Below are 13,673 nucleotides of genomic sequence, written 5' to 3' on the forward strand. Positions count from 1 at the left end.
CCATTTATTAAATAGGGAATCCTTTCCTTGTTTCTTGTTTTTGTCAGGTTTGTCAAAGATCAGATGGTTGTAGATGTGTGGTATTATTTCTGAGGGCTCTGTTCTGCTCCACTGCTCTGTATCTCTGTTTTGGTACCAGTACCATGCTGTTTTGGTTACTGTAGCCTTGCAGTATAGTTTGAAGTCAGGTAGCGTGATGTCTCCAGCTTTGTTCTTTTGGCTTAGGATTGTCTTGGCAATATGGGCTCTTTTTTTGGTTCCACATGAACTTTAAAGTAGTTTTTTCCAATTCTGTGAAGAAAGTCATTGGTAGCTTGATGGGGATAGCATTGAATCTATAAATTACCTTGGGCAGTATGGCCATTTTCACTATATTCATTCCTCCTATCCATGAGAATGGAATGTTCTTCCATTTGTTTGTGTCCTCTTTTATTTCGTTGAGCAGTGGTTTGTAGCTCTCCTTGAAGAGGTCTTTGACGTCCCTTGTAAGTTGGATTCCTAGGTATTTTATTCTCTTTGAAGCAATTTTGAATGAGAGTTCACTCATGATTTGGTTCTCCGTTAGTCTGTTATCAGTGTATAAGAATGCTTGTGATTTTTGCACATTGATTTTGTGTCCTGAGACTTTGCTGAAGTTGCTTATCAGCTTAAGGAGATTTTGGGCTGAGACGATGGAGTTTTCTAAATATACAATCATGTCATCTGCAAACAGGGACAATTTGACTTCCTTTTTTCCTAATTGAATACCCTTTATTTCTTTCTCCTGCTTGATTGCCCTGGCCAGAACTTCCAACACTATGTTGAAAAGGAGTGGTGAGAGAGGGCATCCCTGTCTTGTGCCAGTTTTCCATGGGAATGCTTCCAGTTTTGGCCCATTCAGTATGATATTGGCTGTGGGTTTGTCATAAATAGCTCTTATTATTTTGAGAGATGTCCTATCAATACCTAATTTATTGAGATTTTTTAACATGAAGGGCTGTTGAATTTTGTCAAAGGCCTTTTCTGTATCTATTGAGATAATCATGTGTGTTTTGTCTTTGGTTCTGTTTATAAGCTGGATTACCTTTACTGATTTGCATATGTCGAATAGCCTACCAACCAAAAAAAGTCCAGGACCAGATGGATTCACAGCCAAATTCTACCAGAGGTACAAGGAGGAGCTGGTACCATTCCTTCTGAAAGTATTCCAATCAATAGAAAAAGAAGGAATGCTCCCTAACTCATTTTATGAGGCCAGCATCATCCAGCTACCAAAGCCTGGCAGAGACACAACAAAAAAAGAGAATTTTAGACCAATAGCCCTGATGAACATCTACGCAAAAATCCTCAATAAAATACTGGCAAATGAAATCCAGCAGCACATCAAAAAGTTTATCCACCAGGATTATTAATTTAGTAGCTCAAAGTCATTATCAACAACCCAGGTTTTTCCATCTCTTCTCATTGTAATCACCTCATCAGTTTGCTTCTTGGTTTTAAGATGGCCACAGCTACTGGCATCAAATATTCCTATGACAGTGAAGGGAGACAGAAAAAGTGACTATACGTTTGTTGTGTTTAAAACTAAGGAGGATTTTTCAGAATCTCTCAGGCATCCCTCATATCTCATTTGTCATAAGTGGGTAATAAGCCCAAACCAAAATCAGTCATTGGCAAGGTGAGATAGGACCTGATAATTGGTTTAGATCCATAAGAATTTACCAAGGCATGTGGGCCAGAGGATTCTCTTAGTCCATTTAGGCTGCTGTAACAAAATGCCATAAACTTGGTGGCTAACACATAACAGAAATTTATTTCTCACAGTTCTGGAATTGGAAAGTCGAAGATCAAGGCACCAGCAGATTTGGTGTCTGGAAAGAACCTGCCCCTGGTTCAAAAATGGCCATCTTTTCTCTGTGTCCTCATATGGCAGAAAAGAAGGCAAACTCCCTGGAGTCTCTATTATGAGGACACTAATCCCATTTATGAGTGCTCCACTCTCATGAGCTAAGCACCTGGCAAAAGTCCCACCTCCAAATACTGTCACATTCTGCATGAGGATTTAACATCTGTATAATATTTAACAAACATTCAGTCTATAGTAGGTGATCATAAAACCAGAATAAAATTTCAGCTCTGCATGGAGGAAAAAGGTTGAGAGTAAGTTTTGGGTGACCAAGTATCAATTTTACCTATATCTGCTCTACATATTAATGTCTTAGACCTCATATCTTTCTAAGAATGTGATTGAATATAGGAATTTTTCAACCCACTTTTTTTTTTTTTTTTTTTTGAGATGGAGTCTCACTCTGTTGCCTAGGGTGGAGCGCAGTACTGTGATCTCAGCTCACTGCAACCTCCGCCTCCTGGGTTCAAGCAATTCTCCTGCCTCAGCCTCCTAAGTAGTTGGGACTACAGGCATGTGCCACCACACCTGGCTAATTTTTGTATTTTTAGTAGAGAGGAGGTTTCACCCTGTTGGTCAGGCTGGTCTCAAACTCCTGACCTCAAGTGATCCTCTCATCTAGGCCTCCCAAAGTCCTGAGGTTACAGGCATGAGTCAACGCGCCCGGCTTTAACCCACTTTCTCATCTACTTTTGGAAGACACAGAAATTCACAAAGGAAGCCAATGTCTTTCCAAACGGATCCAGCATTTACCTCTCAACCAGGCAGAGAGAAACTTACATTGTACTATAAAGTTGAAGAGATGGAACATCAAAAAAGTACCATTTGTCCTGGTTTTTACATACATCTGGCAAGTTGTATTAGTTGCACTAGTTTTAATGCCCAGTGGTGAAGAGAGAAAATATACCAGAGTTTTTAGACATGCAAGCATTAGAGTCACATTTTTATTGACAATAGTGTAATTGCGGCTGGGTCATCCAGGCTTTGAGAACTAATGGTTACAGTGAAAGTGCTATATAATGGTATGCTACTACCGAGCATCTGTTCCCAACTCTGCTTCAGTAGTAACACATTGAAATCAACCAAATCAACCATAATGAGCATATTAACCCCACAGAAATATTCAAATGCTACAGATCAGAAAATAAAGCAGCCAAAAATGAAGTGGTTTGCTGTTAAATGTTTAAGAACCACCTCTCTGAAGGCAGAGAGGAACCCTGATGCTAGAGACTGAACAGTATTAGACTGTTCAGGGTGCTGTAACAAACTACCATAGACTGCATAGCTTACAAACAACAGAATTTTATTTGTTAGATTCTGGATGCTGGGAAGTCCAAAATCAAGTGGCCAGAAGATTTGGTGTCTGGTGATAGCCTGATTCCTTACTCATGAATATCTTCTCTTTGTGCTTTCACATGGCAAAAGGCACAAGGGAGCACTGTCTTTCATAAGGGCATGAATCCCATTCATGACAGCTCTGCCCTCATGACTTAATAACCTCCCAAAGGCCCCAGCTCCTAATATCATCACATGAAGAATTAGGATTTCAACATACGAATTCTGAAGTGATGCAAACTTTCTATCTATAGATTCAGGGAAGTCCTCTGCCCCTAGAGAGCTGGTTGTTAAACACTTACCTGCAATCTACTTCATTTTTAGCTCCTTATTTTCTTAGCTAAGTAGCCTTGGAGATATATATATGTATATATATATATATGGATATATATCTCTTATTTTCATTATTTATTGGTAATACAAGTACTTACCTCATAGACGAAGTGTTTTATAAAATGCAGGCTACCTGTTAGACATATCATAAATACTCAATAAATTTACGTTACCCTTCATTACTACAATTACAAAAGTGAGTGTTTCTTGGGAGGTTTTAGTACAATGTAAATAAACTATATATGTAACAGACTCATAAACCTGCAGTCCTGGAACCTTCAAACAGGGCTTGGTCAATACTGCTAAGAATATAGAGGCAAATACATTCAAGATAATTTATAGCTAATTCTTTTAGCTTGCAGTTTCTGTTTTCCTTTGAATTATTCAGACCCCATGCAGATCATTTTTCTAGAAATCCAGGTTTGGTGCTCAATTATGAGACATCGGTTTGAGACAGGGAATTTGGTTTAGTTTAATGGGCTTGCTTAAGGCACTTGTAAGGGATAAGAGACTTAGGTTCTTAAACAGGTCTGACATTAGCTAGTATGTTGTTTTTTTCTTTAATCTCTGTTAATACGTCTAGTGTTTCTGAGTTTTGGTTTTGACATCTGTAATATGCAAGATTGAATTCACTCAGTGGTTACCAGTGCCTCACATTCTTCTAGCCTGTAGACATTGGCCTCTTCTTTCTATCTCCATTACATTGTACTCTTTTGAACCAAAACTCAGGTCCTCAGAAGCAAAATCTATTTATTGCTGTAGCTAGTGATGACATCGTGGCCTCATTTCCCAAAGATGTTTCAGAAATATTCATAATGGATACATAAGATTCTAGGCATACTGCTTTTCTTTCAGCTGTCCAAACACACCAAGATCCTTTCAGCATCCAGGGCTGTGTCTGTTGTTCTCTCTCCCTGGAAATGCCCTTCTGCATATAGCCATCTCCTCCCATCCTTCAGTTTTCTGGGGCTTCCATAAAAAATACCACAGACTGTGTGGCTTCAAAAACAGAAGTTTATTTCCTCACAGTCAAGTGAAAGATCAAGGTACCAGTAGGTTTGGTTTCTGGTGAGGCCTCTCTGTTCAGCTTCTAGACCGCTCCTTCTCGCTGTGCCCTCAGCTGGCCTTTTCACCGTGTGCATCCTCCAGGAGACAGAGGGTTCTCATGTCTCTTCCTCTTTTAAAGAATGGTCTGATTGGATTACTGTACCACCCACCCTTCTGCCCTCATTTAACCTTAATTACCTCCTTATCTCCAAATACAGTGACACTGGGGGTTAAGGCTTCAACATATGAATTTGGGAGAACACAATTTAGTCTGTAACAAGGTCCCTACTTTCAGCAAGTGCTGCTCTGCACCTTCCTCTCTAAATTTAATCTCTCCTGTTTTTCTCTCATAACACCATGTTCATTTCCTTAATCATCTGTGTGTGTATATGCAGACACACACGTAATATTTTGTACAATTTATTTACTTGGAGCCTGTTTTTGCCATTAGACTGTAAACATCATAAGGGTAAGAACAAAGCCTACCATATTTACTATTATATGCTCAGCAATTGGCATGGAGACTAGTGCACAGTTGGCAGTCAATACATACTGTGGTTTGCTCACTATTTATTTAATGCATAAGCACTTTAAAAATCAAGATGAAAACGAAGAGTGACTCCTTGCACTCCCTGAACTCATCTGTGTCCTGGCAGTAGTACAGGCACTTTTCAAGCATTATCTCATTTATTCTTTACAGCAACGTAAGTTATTGCTGTTTTATCTTCCACTTGGTAGTGATAATCATTGTCTGCATTCATAATCCGCAAGAGTGGAATTAAAGGGTCAAAAGGTATGAGTATTTTGAAGCTCTCGGAGCATATCATTAAATTGATTTCCACAGAAGCTTGCAATAATTACTGCGTGTCTACTTTATCATACCCTCATAAGGATTAACATTTTTATCTATGCTAGTTGTAGAGGTGAAATAGTAGAGCATTACTATTTTAATTCGTTAGATTATTTGATAACCAAAGAGTCTGAAGCCAAAGCCTTTTCCTGCTAGTCCTATTTACATCGTCTCCCATGCCTATACATCCTGCTTCTTCATGGGAAGTTGCCAAGAAGCATGTAAGAATTCTTGGTTTTCTCAGCATTGTGTTACAGAAAATCTTAATAATGATGAAGATCTTAATTAAAATTGCTCAAGAAATGTATTTTTTTTTTAGTTGACAGCTTCTCGGATAAAATCCTCCAATAAACTTCCGATTACCTTCATGATTAAGCCCAAACTCTTCAGCCACCACCTCATTTCCATGGTCATCTCTCCCTCCTCTATTTCATATTTTATAGTCAAACAACACAGAACTGCCCACAGTTTTTGCACACATAGTGCTTGTCATTTCTTTTTCTTGGCTGAAGATCTCCCCTCCCTTTTGGCTGTATTACCTTTCCCCTCTTTTCTCCTTCTTCTTCTCCTCAGCTTCACATCCTCTGGAAATCTTCCATCTCTATTCAGCATTATTCAACACATTTTCACGGTATGATTTTTTTCTGTGTCACAATATCAACTTCTCTGTAAATACTTAACCATTGACTGGATTGGGTAACCTTCCTCTGCTTCCCAATAGCTCCCTGTGTTAACTTGTGAATTGTAATGATATGTCTATTTATCTCTCCTGAATGAGACAAGAACTCCTTGAAGTCATAGACCAGATCTTTTTCATCTTCTATTCTTAGGAACTAACAAGAGTGCCAGTGATTATTACATAGTACCAGATATGCAGTAAACATGTTTAAATAAATTAATACTGAAAGAATGAATTATTAACCTTGAGGAGGAAATGCAATATTTCTCCCTGTAAAGTGGATGAAAAAGAAGAAATACTATTAGGTTGGTGCAAAAGTAATTGCGGTTTTTGCCATTAAAAGTAATAGATTCAGTAAAGTTTCTATCAGAACAAAAGAAACATCTCTAGATATTTGATATGGAAAAGATTTAACTCAGCATATTAGAGCCCAGGGAAACAAAGATCACAGGGTTGAGCATAAGCTGACACTGGCTACTCAGTGTTCTACTTTTCCCCTAGAAATTCAACTGGGCAAGAACCAGGTGGATGCAGCCCAGATGGTGGGCATATCACTACTGAGGAGTCCCAAACAAAACGCTTCTGCCTCTTTATGGATTTGTGAGCCAAATGGAGGGACTCCAAAAATCATGACAGTGAAAGAGATCTGACCTAACTGACCCCATCTTGCTTCTGACCTCCCAAGCTGTCCTTGTTCATTACTGGGCATAGGTCAACTAACTTTTGGAATAATTTAGTTTATAGTTTAACTTTGAAACAAAGATGATAACAGCTCTTTTCTGAAACAAACACCTTTCTTGTCTGGGGTCCAGGCTGCCTTTGTAACACAAACAAATTAGCCATAAGATTAAAAATTATGACTGATGAGTCATAAAGCCACAGACCACAGGGTTCTGAACCTCCCCAATTGCTCCTAGCAATAACATCACTATTGTAAAACCTAAGATTGATGTTTGAAATATTTTTCAGACCGTGCATTCTGATACACCATCTGGTGCCACACAGATTGGCAATCTGGCTTAACCAGTTCTGTGATCCAACCCAGGAACAGAAGACAGCAAGAACACACTTTGACCTCCTATGATTTCATCTCTGACTCAACCAATCAGCACTCCCTACTCCCTGTCCCCTACCCACCAAATTAACCTTTAAAAACTCCAGTCTCCAAATTTTCAGGGAGACTTATTTGAGTAATAAAACTCTGGTCTCTCATTCAGTGGGCTCTGTGTGAATCAAACCCTTTCTCTATTACAATTCACCTGTCTTGATAAATTGGCTTTATCTGGGCAGCAGGCAAGGAAAACCTATTGGGGAGTCATAGGGGAAGAAATAGGAGTTGGAAGGTATGGAGTCAAAATGGAGAGAAGTGCCTTAGGCAAGTCCTCTACTAAGGTCTGAGAGGAGGTGCCTGGGAAGTGATGGCGACCCCTTGGGCCTAATAAAAATGCCTCCATGAAAGAGCATGGCTAGTCCTGGGGAGCCTGATTCCTTGATTGCAGTTCCCTCCAGAAAACTACAATGGGCTGGCAATGCAACAAGTCTGGTGTGGGGAGGGCAACTTCCCTCTAGGAGGCCTCTCCCCGCCTTGCCTGTGGTTTAGACTGAAAGATCACACATAGAATTTGGGAGTTGAGCTGGACTCCTTACAGGGAAACTGCTGGCATTCAAGAGTTTAATTATATGAGTATCGTAGAAAAATGCCAATGATACTCTCAGCTGCCTGCAGCACCAAATTGGAAGGCAGGCAGGAAAACACCCAGAAGGTGGAAAAACCTCACATTTGCCTTCGGCCAAAACCCATATGTGTGGCCACTGCTGCTTATGAGGAATGATGGTTTCTGCTTCTTTTTGGCCTACCACATATTGCATAAAAGATGTATTGAAATCTTACCTGAAATCCAGCTAGTGGAATTTAAGTAAATCCAATCCCCAGGGTTCTAGCTCATGTGATATAAAGTAACAGGCAAAAAATGGGGAAAAAAATCTGAGTTGCCCATAAATAAACCAGCACAGTACAGAAGACAGTGTATGGAGATAAAGAAGGGGGAATATTTTTGCCAGACAGACTAAATACCATCTAAAATGTAGGAAGCAAACTTGGAAGTTGTGGAATTGGAAATGAGATGGCCAGGAATAGTTCAAATGATTACTTTAAAACTGTGAACAGGTAATTCACAAAAATAATTGATGTTAAGAAACTTATAAAATGAAAAGCTTAATCTTACTAGTAATCACAGAGACAAAACACACATATATGTGATTTTTACTCAAAGAATTTTAAGTGCTATCAGTGCTACTTTGGTCACTGATCATGTATGATCTCACATTTGGTTATATAAGCTACTCAGCATGCCAAGTACAGGACAAGACCGTTGTTCTTGTTTCCACTGTCATTGGAATCTATTGTTCTCACTTTTTTCAAAAGTGATTCGTCAAAGTGCATCAAGAACCTTAAACCGTTATTTTCTTTAGCTCCCTAATTCTATCTTTAGAAACGCATTCTAAATAAAAAATTAGAGTTGCTGGTCAGTAATAATCTAGATAACCACCAGTAAGGGAAAGTTAAAGATAAATAATAGAATGTCTAAAAAAAGGAATAATATGGAGCCATGAAAAATTAGACACTGGAAATCAATTCTGTGACATTACCTAAGTGCATTTTATAATATTAAGGGGTATTTTGTAAGATAACATGAACATTATTCCTGTTACATGCATACAAATAAGATTGGGAGGAAAAGCACCAAAAAGTTGGTTGCCATTTTTCTGTGTGATGGTATTATGGGTGCCTTTTTTTCTCCACACTGTTTTTGTTTGTTTGTCTGCTTTTATGAGTTCTATAATAAATACATTTTACTTATTGAGTTGCTTTGGAAATTCATTTGATATTTTGGTTTACAAATATGAAATCAAACTCATCTGTATGGTTGCGTGATTCAACAGTTGTCCAGCAGCAACCATCAGACCAAGCGGGGAATTAGGAAACCAAGAGTTTGTTTCAATTTAAGCTGTGTGATGTTTAGCAAAACAAGTTGGCAGAAGGGCAAAAGTCTTAGGGAGTTGAGAGTGTGACACCATGTCATCTGCCCTGGATAGAAACAAAAATTATATGTGTTAGGATGGGAGAGGAACACTGAAGTAAAATGAAGGAATTGAGGGACTGAGAATCCTAATGTGATTTTCTTTCGAGGTGAAACAATTCTAGGAAACAGAAAAGTCCAGAATGTAGCTGGGGTATCGAATGCTGCAGTCATGGAGATGCTTGGAAGACATGATGCAGTACATACAGTCTACATGGATCTGCAGGTCCTTTGGGATGACTCCAACATTTGAGGAAAGAGCAGAACACAATAAGGATCCTAAGTCTTCAATGGATGTAGAGGGATGCCCTGGAGCAGGAGGTGGCCTGGCCTGAGCAGCACACAGGAAGTGACACGAAGAGATGAGAATTGCAGCACTGTCTCTACCCTTGAAGTTCTCAGGATGTCTTAGTTTTAAAATAAGTGTTTAAAACTTTGATTTTTAACATTTTTAATTATCATCACTTCTTTAGAAATGTGTTCAGATGTAACCAATTTTCCTGTGGTACCTTTATGATTACTTAGCTTCTGAAGGGGAAGAGGTTATAGTATCAGTTAATTTACTTCCCAACTATCATTGCAGTGATTAATGACTGGCCTAATGGAGAATCTGCTTTTAATTTTTTTCTAATTAAAATTGTACAAGAAATGTTGACAGTACCAATTGCTTCTGAACAGACATTTCAGGTTCAAGAATAGTTGAGAACCATTCTGTGGATGGTTGCTCCAGTGAATAGATTTCAAATTATATGAGATTGGTTTTTTTGTTAAAAGTGCAAAAGTTGTCCTAAAAATGCATTAATTTTATTAAATTGTTTAGAGACTTGGAGTTCCCTTACGACTGAGCCAGCTAGCATCTTGGGAAAGGACAGAAGACAAGACTGCCCTCACTGCCTACTGTATACACTGGGCTAGTGCGAAATAATTATCTATTGTTATGATAATCTATCCATCCTCAAGGTCAGAAAATGGAAGAAGGGGCTTCAGTGAAGTCAAAAGGGACTAGAAGTAGTTGTGTTGTCAAGGGAGAGGGTTCAAGGGGAGATAGTAATTCTGGTTATAGCTCCTATCAGTATTATTTTCTCAAGGTAGACATTGTCTGTCCAAGATGTCTTCTTCACTGATGTTTCCAGCACCTCAGTTTCTAGCTCCTCTATGTGGAGTCTCATTTCAGCAGAGGAGCCTGAACTTCTCCGAAAGTAGTTCAAGGCTTCAAGAGCCAGGAAGCAGAAGCAGCCAGTCTTCCTGAAGGTTGGACTCAGAAGTTTCACAATGTGATTTTCAACTATTCTCTTAGTCAAATTAGGTACAAGCAGCTGAGATTCAAGAGTGGGAGAGGGCCATGTGTACAGAGAGAAAAGGAATTGACGGCAGTGGCCATTTTTCCTGAGAGATCCTATGAGAAGTGCAGAGAGTTTATAAGGGGTATGGGAAAGAAGCTGTAGCAGATTGAGAAAGAGATTAGAAAATGACTTGAATAAAAAGGTCATATGATAGAAATAAGCACTACTTTTGGCATCAGCCTTTTTTCACTGAGTGTCCAATATACACCCTTTTCTATGCTTATGGCAAAGATATAAAGATGTTTCAATATGGACAATGCTATAGGCTTGCTTGTGTTCCCTGCACCCTGAAATTTATATGTTGAAATTCTAACCCTCAATAACTGAGAATGTGACTTCATTTGGAGATAGGGCCTTTAAAGAGGATAATTGTGGCTTACGCCTGTAATCCCAGCACTTTGGGTGGTTGAAGCAGGTGGATCACTTGAGGTCAGGAGTTCAAGACCAGCCTGACAAATATGGTGAAACCCCGTCTCTACTAAAAACACAAAAATTAACTGGGCGCGGTGGCAGGCGCCTGTAATCCCAGCTACTCGGGAGGCTGAGGCACAAGAATTGCTTGAACCTAGGAGGTGGAGGTCGCAGTGAGCTGAGATCATGCTGCTGTTGCACTCCAGGCTTGGCTAGAGCAAGACTCTGTCTCAAAAAATAAGAAGAAGAAAATAAAATAAAGAGGTAAATAAAGTTAAATGAAGTCATATGGGCAGACATTATGCATTGCAAGAAGGGGGCCATCCACAAGCCAAATAGAGAGGCCACAGAAGAAAGCAAATCTGCTGACACCTTGATTTTAGACTTCTATCCTCTAGACTTGTGAGACAGTAAATTTCCATTGTTGAAGCCACCCAGTCTGTGGTACTTTGTTACAGAGGTCCCAGCAAGCTGATAGAATACAGTATACTCAAGACACTTAAACTGCATGGATGATGTAGACAAATAAGTAGATTTTTCAATACAGTGTGATAATACCTCCAATAGGGGTAGACACAGGATGCCATGGGAACATAGAAAAAGGGCATCATATTCTCTTAGTTTAGATTCTTCTTTAAAATAATGTCCCATTGCTTTTTCTGATGATGAAATGACACATTTTATATAAAGCACTGAAGTAATAGGTAGGTGCCTATTATATATTAGTTCTTTAGCTCCTTCCTTCAAACCTATTATATACATACATAATATTTTTTTCTCCTTCTACCCATGGAAAGAAAAAAAAGTAGAAAGTCAGAGTGGAAGAATCTGAAAAAAACACCACTGACTATATGCACACCCAACAATGAGGGAGAAGCCTCGTTTTGGCAGCTCTGGGTCACTTAGGAGTTTTTCACAACCAAAAGGCTACTAATTCTGAAGCCTTATGAAACTGTTTGCTGGAACAAGGATGGTTCTGAAGACATTTTAAAATATTCTGGATGAGTTCATTCTGCTCAAGTTAAGAGGAATTTTCTGAAGATTAGTTCAAGTTGTGACTGAAAGCGAAGATTAGTAAATAGACCTTCTCATTATTTAAACATAATAATCCATGAAAATATAATGTTTAAGCCAATACTAATGGCTATTTAAAGGATTTATTTTATCCAAGTTTATGAATGATGAGAGGTTTTTAAAAAAAGAATTTTGATGAAAGGAATTTAACTTGGGAAATCTTGCTAGAAGTTGATTTCTAAGATTAAGTTAACATTAATGTATATGATTCATCAGGGAAGAGTTATTTACATTTCTGATTTATCATTTTAATTAAGCAATGCTTCTTGATAGCAGTGATGATCCAGGGCAGATCACAGGGTAAAGGTTATAGGTATGCGAAGCATTAGACCAGGCTCTATGATTTGTTGCAGAGGGACAAGCTCATGGTCATATCCAAATAGATAGGAAATAAATGCTTTTGTAGTCAGTGTTGACAAAAATAATGCTGGGAATAAAAATATCCTTGCTCATTCTATATGTTTTTTTGGACTCCCTCCAACAAACTCCCTTGGCAAATAAAGAATATTAAACACAGAAATGAAATGGCATATTGGGGCCTCTCTTAAAAATCACATTCTAAGCAAATCCCAGAAATTTGAAAGCATTCCGTAAGAGTTCCTCGAATATGCCTTTGACACAAGAACAACCTTGCTTATCTTTGTTGTACTGGCTTCTCTCACCCCTGACGGTTCAATAAACGACCCCTTTGAGGGAAGTTCAGAATGGTTGTTTATCTACAAGTCCCACGCTTTTTATTAAATTGGGATGAATTCCCCAGTGTTCACATTTTAAAATGCAAGAAGATTGCAGCACCTCTAGATGATGATTCCACAGATAACAGGCAGCAACTGAGGATCTATGTGCCCTGTCACTGGGTCAGTGGGAGCCCCTTGGACTGCTCTGCCATTGGCTGGTATTCATTGTCATTCCTGCTGCTCTTGCCCTGGATTCTGCCTCAGTGAAATAGTCAACACGTTCTTCCTCACATGCTGCTTTCCTTCTAGCAAGGCTCATCTCTGAACCACATTATACACCAGCAAATACCATCTTCAATCTGTCTCACAAGATTTGCAGCTGGGACAAATAATACACAAGTTCTTAATTCCCAGAGTCTGGAAATTATACTCTAGTTACTAAAAATCTCTCCCCAAATTACAGTCAGTTTCAAGTGTCATGTTTATGTTGTTCTGTGTGATAAAAATACCTCTACTATGACAGTTTAGGTGCTAAATGTTCTGCTTGTGAGTGCTACATACAATATAATAGTTGTGTCTTCTCAGATAATGTAAAGAATAACATGTATTTCAACCTTCTCTATTATGATAACCTAATATGCCCTCCAAAAGTTTGGTGATGCCAAGACAGGAAATGTTCATTAGTCTACCAATACTTTAGAAGTTCTTGTATGCAAACAACAGAAATTGGCTCTAGTTAATATAAAAAGAAATAGGATTTATAAGAAGGATATAGGCTAGATCATAGAATCAACCATAAGGAAAGAGGACAGAGCTTGCTAAAAGTGCACCATCCAAAAGAAACTGGGTAGAGAATACAGCCCAAGTCTTCAAGTTCAATTCGTTCTACAGATATGGACCCAGCTACATATGCATAGTCATTACCACTCCCAGAATCTGCCCTTCAGCTTCCGTGAATA

The sequence above is a fragment of the Pongo pygmaeus genome, chromosome 3, assembly GCF_028885625.2.
Source record: "Pongo pygmaeus isolate AG05252 chromosome 3, NHGRI_mPonPyg2-v2.0_pri, whole genome shotgun sequence".
NCBI lineage: Eukaryota > Metazoa > Chordata > Mammalia > Primates > Hominidae > Pongo > Pongo pygmaeus.